The following is an 8,567-nucleotide window of genomic DNA, read 5'->3' on the forward strand; positions in this document are numbered from 1 at the left end:
ACATGAGTGAAGTGCGGTGGGCTCTCCTCGAAGAGAGAAGTTTATCTGGCTCAGTTAAGCCTCAAACATAAATTGTACGCAACACTGAATGTGAATTAATGAGGAGGCTTAACACACCTCTATTTAAACGGTTGGAAAATACAACTTGTTTGAAATAATTTGAAACTGACAAGTTGAAACACAGCCTATAGATTATTAGTAGGCAGCGCATGTTAACTACCCTGTTGCGTAATAATCACATTTTGGAACAGTGAGTGCATTCTGACATCACGTGCATAAAACAACTCACGCTGGGGCGACCGTTTCAGACTCACGTGTGAAAAGGTTCAATTTCCAACTTTATTTACATTGTTGCCACCAGCCAGAATGTTAAATCATGGCAGCCTTGCGGCACTGTGTACAGCTTTGTGAAATGTTAAGCTTAACATGAGAAAATGACAACCAAATAGGCCTACCAATAAACATGTATCCATTTGCTAAAGCAAAGCTATACGCTACATGCCCTGGCACCACAGAAAGCCTATCATCGATCCGATAGGCAACCGCATAGATATGTCCCAATTTCAGCACCATGGACAGTGGTTGGTAGTCTAAATTTTGTGAGTGGCTCTCTGGCTGATGCATTTTATGTTTATTGTAGGGAGTGGGGGGCCCACTCCAACCTTGCGGGGGTCCAGAGAAACTGCATAACGCCAGGGTATAGGACAAATACTTCAAAACATTATGATTTATTTTTGGACTGTCTGTTTTGCGAATATTAAATGTGTTAATGTTTCTATGGATTATAGCAGTAAAGGCCAAATTCAATGTTTCATCAAATATATATATATATTTTTTTTATATATACCTACAGGGGTCCTCAAATTCAAGTGGCTAAATTATCAATTTGATGACGACCATCTTAAAACAATTGCATATATTAACTTAGTAGATAATGCAACACTTTATGTTGGTGTTGTCTTTATTTTGGCAGTTACCTATATTTACCTCCAAGAAAACCTATGAGCAACCAACGGTGTATGTTTGTATGGGAATGAATGCCACCTGACAGTACAGTTTCAAAACAGTAAAACTGTTGAGCTAAGAAAGTTAGTTTATTTTTTTTGAGGGGGGGGGGGGGACAACAGAATAAAAGATACAGTAAGAAATTATCAAAATGCAGAAAAAAATGAATATACAACAGTCAATTCATTAATTAACTTGATATAGTCCCCTTTATAACTGTCCTTTCAGTTCTGGAAAAATGACAAATACAAAAAGCATGAAGACATACAATCAGTGTCAGTTGTCATTTAAATAAAGCAAAATCACAGTAGGCGTTACAGTAATTAAGGAATTTAACTATATGTACTACATATGTATGTATAACAACAAATGTGTGGGTGTGGAGGGGGGTGTATGATGATCCATTTATGTAGAATACATTTCAATTCTATTATTTTATGTATTCCATGTGGAAGCAGCATCACTCTTTAATCATCCATGACAAATTCCCCACCTGGTCAATAAAGTATATCAGATCAGTGCTCTTTAAGCTGGCAAGGGTGTAGTGGTGACCTCCTCCAGCAGAGGCTTATACTGCCTCCAGGTCCGATGTTCTGCAACATATCAGAGCAAAGTTACACATTACTTGGCAGGACACAACAAACATTACCTTGGTTGTGTGTGTGTATCTACATATCCGTATTCTACTTCCATTTGTATGGCCGTTGTATTCGCTCTGTTCAAGGGTTCTCTGTTCATACCTCTTTTCCCTCCTTTCCATTCTTGTACAAAGCCTTGATACCCAACACCGCAGAGCTTATGGTGACACAAAGCTGAAGGACTGCAAGGACGATGAGCACGATGTCCAAGGCATTCATCAACATCTAATGGTAGAACAACACATTTGAACATATTGACAGTTGACTGGATTGTTTAGCAAGATAGTGCTGTTGGTGAACACTGGAAAATACAGAAACAGACTGGCATACCAGCTATTAGAATGTGCTTTAAACATGGTACCCACTATCTCTGTTTAAGGACACATGTTCATTGCTAAATTAAGCAGTTTGATCCTTCTAATCAAATGTTCATATATTTTACTTAAAACAGACAAGGGACACCTTCCTCACATGATGGATATCATGTAAAAAACTTAATTGAAAAGCACTCACCTGTGCAATCTGCTTGGCATCTTTGCATTTCGCCAAGAGTCTATCCCTCTCCGGATCACTGGGTGGTTTTGTCACCCTGGCCGCCATAGTAGTCATCTCGCCAGTTGTAGTTGTCACCATTGCAAATCCACCAGAAATTGTAGTGTGCCAGGTCTATAGCAATACAGCACAATTCCAGTAATGGCCAGAGCAGCACCTGACAGGTCATCAAAACATTGATGCCCACCTAAAAACACAATCAGGGAATATAAAACCAGTTTGACTCAACTGAGTAAACCACAGAGGTCTAGATATCTCAGATATTCAGTTGATGATTATAATTCAGCTGGATCAGATTGAATGATTGTCAATGGAGGAAGGGAATGAGGCTAAGGAATGACAGGAAAAGAGTTAAAGGTATGTGCATCAGTGAACAACTCACCAAGCAGGGACTGGGGAACTTCTCAGCCAATATACACATGATGCCAACGGCTATAAACTAAGGAGAAGGCACACATATCAAAATCAAATACGAACAATCCTACAATCAACACATTATTTGTCCTTATAAATAACAAAAATGTCATAAGAAAAAAACAGATATTTGACTTTAAACCCGTTATGTTATTTAAAAAAAGCTAAGTGTGGGTAAGGCAGTACTTATGTTTCCTGGTTTTGTTTACTGTGGTTATAACTCCAAGTGAAATCACGTGCTTCCATACTAAACATGATGACATGGTAAACGATAACAAAATAAAGTAAGCTTACCACACCACCAGCCAATAAGGAACCCCATTCCATCGCAGTGAGCTAGAATAATCCGTGCTAACAAGGATTGCTCCCAAGCCAATGTTGAGAACTCCCACCATGATCTGTATAGTCTGTGAAAGAAATAATAATTTTAGAAATCTCTCTCTCACTTCCGATGACAAATGCAACACAGTGATGATAGACATGTATGTTGTGGTGTGTGTTATTTTAGTTCACCTACCCCCAGAGCTGTCTGGGAACTTGCTTGGAGCCTCCTCAGTCCCTGGGACACAGAGCATGATGGGCTGTAGCACAAGGTCCCAAGTATTTGACACAGCAGTGGCCAACTGCTTCCTTCTTTAGAGTTCACAGTAAATACAGTCACCCCTCCACCTTTGGTCACAGTCACTGACATGCTGGCCACTCTTGGTTACACAGCTCTAAAACAAAAGGCAGAACAATCACCTTAATGTTAAAATAAGTGTGTATGCCTTATACTGTCATGATGTTAAAAGGTGCACATTCATTCCAAAAACATCTGGAAAAGTCTGTGTTGTATCTGTAGGATACAATTTTTTTTTAAAGGACCAACTATCCTTTCCGTTAGAGAATCTATTGCATTGTACAGCACTCTGAATATGACCTAAATAAGGGCTCTCTTACTGTCACTGCTACAGTGTGTATTGGGTCATAGTGACTAACAGGTTCCATCCCACGTGGACAACATTAAAGTGAATCTACCCATTATTTTGTTGCTTTGCTTTCCTTCATTGCGGGTAATCTCTTGCCTCATTGAAGATGATAGGAGAAAGGGCATGTCATAAAGTGTGGTGATGAGTGGGTGTAGAGCCTCTGCTACACATGAGCAGGAAGTGCACAACATAACTCCCCCTTCTGGGAAATGACTTGAAACAGCAAATGTATTACCATGTTGCTCAATTAACTTATGAATTCAAGCAAATCAGTACAGCACAACAATTCTGCATCACTTTACCATAAAGCATTTATGCCACTGATTGTTTACTTAGATATGGGGGAAAACTCACTCATCCACTTACAATGTATAGCACCCACCTGGGCGATGCCATCAATGGCAGCCATTTTGAATTAGAAAGAACTCCACCCATTTTGTACCAGTAGGCTACAGGTATTTACAAATAGTGTTTATTTTTAGTTAGCAGCAGAAAGTACACATACCATATAATGTCCCAGTAAACCAGATTAAACAGTACTGTAAAATACAGTACTATCCAGAAGTTACACATCCGTCTGTCAGTGGTGGAGTTCGTTTGGCATGTCCCGGTGCCCCGGGTGTGTAGAGATTTCACTTAAAGACCAATGGAATGGTCTAAAATACGCAAACTCCGCCCACCAGGAGCACCCGGCCATGCAAAACAAACTCAACCATTGGGTGTTCCCCATCAAATCCATCCCCTGACTCACGAATGTAAACCCTAACAAATGTTTGCTTAGATTATAACTGCTGAACTTTGCAGTGTGAATTGTTTAATATAATCTATTTATTTACTATTTTGTAATTACATCATTTCTTTTTGAGAGCATGAAACAACTACACACAGATTTAAGATTTAAATTCACTCAAAACGTATTATTCAACATGTATTTTAGAGAAAAGCTCACCCGTTCCTGCAATTGAGATGGACACCTCTACAGGTCCTGTTCAATCACAGTGGCAGACCAGTCTGCTTGTTGCGCAGTTTGGTTTCCTTACAGGGAAGTAGCTGGTAGGGAGGGCTCAGCCAGTCTCAGCTAGTTCCCAACAGGCCCTCCTCCTCACTTTAAAGAGATCCTGAGAGGTTAACCCTTCCCTCACTGAAAAATAAACATATAATGGATTCCTGTCATTTCCTGCCATACTGAAGAACCCCCCCACCACACACACACACAAAGCATGGACTCCATAGTTGTTCTTGCCATTTTAATGATTTTCTTTGTTTTTAATAGAGCAAGCAGGGGCAAAGTACAAAGACGTGTAGTGCCAAGTCTTCATTATTGTTGTTTAAGAGCGCATGCCAATACTACGTTACAATCACTAAATTCTTTACTTTGTCATAGTCTTCTTTCTCGCTCCTTTTCAATATGAGCACAATCAAGTATAGTATGTGTCATGTGTTGTTGCTGGACTTAATCTAATGGTGTCAACTAACATTTCAGACAGCAATATAATATGACTTCCATGGGTGAACACTTCACCAATCATTGATCTTAATGACTGTTTGAATGAGGTCGATACCAGGAAAGTCCATGGCAATCACCCCGAAACATGCACTGCTGTGGTCACTGGAGAACTGTCTCAGATACTGATCGAGCCATGGGTCAATCTTTTCAGCCACCTTCTTGGAGTTAGAAACATGCCCAACAGTGTGCCAATGCCAGTGCCACTGGAGTAGCTCAGAACGATATAATCCCCACCACAATCACCTGAAGCTTGTGTCAAGTGTTTCACAATTTTGTTCTCCTTGTCTGCAATATGCGTAACTTCATAGTCACCCTTGCTGTCTGTTTCCAAGAGAGGAATGCCCAGCTTAAAGCTGGATTTCTGTACAAATATCATCTTTCCTCTTGCCTCAGCCATAGTTGGCATGTCAGACTTCACCCATACATCTGTATCATCAATAATCATTTCTCCAATCAGCTCCTCAACATTCTCTTTATCAAACAAATCAGGCTTTACTCTAATGAGAACCGCCTCACTTCTGAATTCGGACAAAAATGCTCTGATCGTGTCAAGGACCTCATAGAACGACTTGTGTTGGTAGACAACCCAGTGCATGACATAGAGTTTGTTTTCAAAGGCGAATATCCTGAGGTCCAGATAGCGTATGCCGGCCCTCAGCTGATCCCCCAACTCCCAGGCCTGACACTCTGCCGCTGGGCCTCCATAGAGAGCCATGGTGTCATGGGTACCAGGTATGGTGATGTCAGAGATTAATTTGTCGTCATCAATGGCCTCCATCCAGCCAATCTTGTAGGATTCTGGGAGTAGGAGTCTTTTGTCATTGAAGAAGAGGTCCTTTCCTTGGCAAAAACCTCTAAAAGTAAATCATACAACAAAGGATTGACTCATCATTTGTTTGTCATCGAAATATTGGTGTTTGAGGGTTATGAATGGTGTATAAGCTCACAGTAAAAAAGATGTCACCTTGCACTTTCCTGAGCAGTGTACTCACTTTACCAAAGTCACCTTGTTCTGCAACTAATGTCATACCATTTATCAAAGGTCATCAGCTAGATAATAGAGACTGAAAGGTTGAAGAGAGCCTTTACTTAGGTACCATGCTTTTTCATACACAGATGGGAGAATATAATCAGTCAACGGAGCATGGGATTGAGGGTGGTAGTGTTTGTAAAATATTGAAAAGCCAAATAAAGAAACTATGATAAAAAAATATATAATATATATTTTTTTTAAACAATCAGTCCAGACTATGCTTACTTTTACTTAAATATCTGTGTATCCCTGTGAATTACAACTTGCACCAAAGCCATATGTCACGTACACTCCCTCTCGGGGTCGTCAGGCTGCTCATTATTACACACACCTGTCATCAGACTCACCTGGACTCAATCACCTGCCTGATTACCTTACATATCACTCCCTTTAGTTCAATCCCTAGGCGTCAATGTTTCATGTCGGTACACCACTCCTGTTTCGTTCCATATTTATTTATTAAATACACTCGCTGAACTTGCTTCCTGACTCCCAGTGTACACGTTACACCATATGTATGGGATACCACAAAAACATCAATTGACTCACAGCATTTTGCTCACTTTTCATAAACTTTTTTACTACTTCCATTAAGTTTAAACTAAAAGAAGAAATGTTAGGTTCGATTCAGAGTGGACAATGTAAACCCCTACAATATACATTCTGGAATTAATGGGGACTTATTTTAAATACCTGTAGCCATACTTACACAAAAAGCAGTAACATGTAGAGGTGGCAAAACAGAGCTTTCCCAGTGGTCCTCATGGTCACGTTAAAGGAGGAAAACATTCAACAACCTGCCAAAAAACATGAATAATATAATGCAAATCCAAAATCATACTCCTGATTTTCTATATAGCCTACCTTTTCTAGATGGCTTTCCTATACCAAGACTGAAATACTGAAATGTTTCACCTGGCTAAAGACTGGGATACTCACATACAGCTCTGGACTAAGGAGTTTCACACAGGTGCTGGTGTTTTGACCTCTGCAGATTGGCAACAGAATTATAGCATACTGATAAAGGATAGGTGTGGACTCGTAGTGTTTACCTACTGTTTTTCTTTTTCTTTGAGAAAGGTTAAGCACACTTCAAAAAGATCAAATGAAATGGTACACTCAGCCTTGATCTGCCTTCACCAATGTGAGACGAGCCTCTTTAAGAATGTCATTAGCTAGGTTTCCAGCCAATTTGGCGACAGATTTTAATATGAATATTCTAAAATCTGCATAAAGAACATATGCACATTTTCCCACCAGTCGGTAGGTTTACACCCAATTGGATACAGATTTTCATGCGAATATTCTAAAATCTAAAAGTCCGTGCGTGAGAATGTAGTGCACACCATGTTCTTTTTCGCTTAAAGCTGCAATATTTAACTTGTTACTGTCATTCCCATTGAAAGCAAGTCTGATGTTTTACATGTTAGTCATTTCGCAAAGACTTACAGTAGTGAGTGCATTATTTTTCCTACTAAGAAGCGGTAGAACAGTTTTAGGTGGGCTGTGGCTCCCAGTTTAAAGGTTAGTTTTGCGTCTTTTACTTTCGGTTTTGTAGGCCACACCAGCTTCAAACATCTGAAAATTCTACATTTTTGCTTATGGAAAATGTATTTCACAGCAGTTTAGATCACGTGTCAAACTCATTCCACGGAGAGCCGAGCTTTCGCTCCACCCTTGTACTTGATTGACTAATTAAGGTTAGTAATTAGTATGAAACTCCCCTCACTTGGTTGTCTAGGTCTTCATTGAAAGGAAAAAACAAATACCCGCAGACACTCTGCCCTCCATGGAATGAGTTTGACACCCCTGGTTTAGATAGTATGCCTACAATGATTATCTACACCAGTGGATCCCAAAACGTTTTCACTCGGGACCCCCTTCCCCCTGCGCGCGCGCCACATCCAAATGTACTTTCATATGATAATTATTATATCAAATCAATATTTGCTCATAAAGGCGTTTCCACCGCCATTTCTCGCGTAATTAATTTTACCGACACAAAAAGATGTCCATGTCCAATGAACAAATTATCTGTTGGCATTTATAAAATTGAAGCCTACCGAAACTCCCTGTTTTCATCACAGCTTTCATAAATCATTTTTTTTTTTTTTTTTTACAAAATATGACTTTAGGTCAAATACATTAGAATCGTGCAGTGCTCTGATTTAGTTATTAGGCCTAATAGGCTGTTATTCACCTTCTAAACATAATTCTCATGTCATTAAAGGATTAAATGAATGCATGTGGGATTTTATGCTCATTACCGCACAAAAAAACTCCAATAATTTAATTAAAGGGCCAATTTGCAGTTAAAACAATAACAAAGTAGACACCCCAACGCTGTTATGGTAAAAAGCTGAGGGATGGGCCTGGAGAAATGTAACCACTCTCACATTCATAAGCATGACGGTGCAAGGACTGACCATCCACGATATTAACATTTTCTT

At 39.6% G+C, this 8,567-nt stretch overlaps 2 pseudogenes; both read right to left on the bottom strand.

The window, feature by feature from the left end:
- Positions 1 to 1,715: 1,715 nt before the first annotated feature.
- Positions 1,716 to 4,714, bottom strand: LOC120047618 (annotated as a pseudogene).
- A 381-nt stretch (positions 4,715 to 5,095) lies between these two features.
- On the bottom strand, positions 5,096 to 6,905 carry LOC120047162 (annotated as a pseudogene).
- Positions 6,906 to 8,567: the final 1,662 nt, after the last annotated feature.

Source organism: Salvelinus namaycush, chromosome 5 (genome assembly GCF_016432855.1).
Source record: "Salvelinus namaycush isolate Seneca chromosome 5, SaNama_1.0, whole genome shotgun sequence".
Classification (NCBI taxonomy): Eukaryota; Metazoa; Chordata; class Actinopteri; order Salmoniformes; family Salmonidae; genus Salvelinus; species Salvelinus namaycush.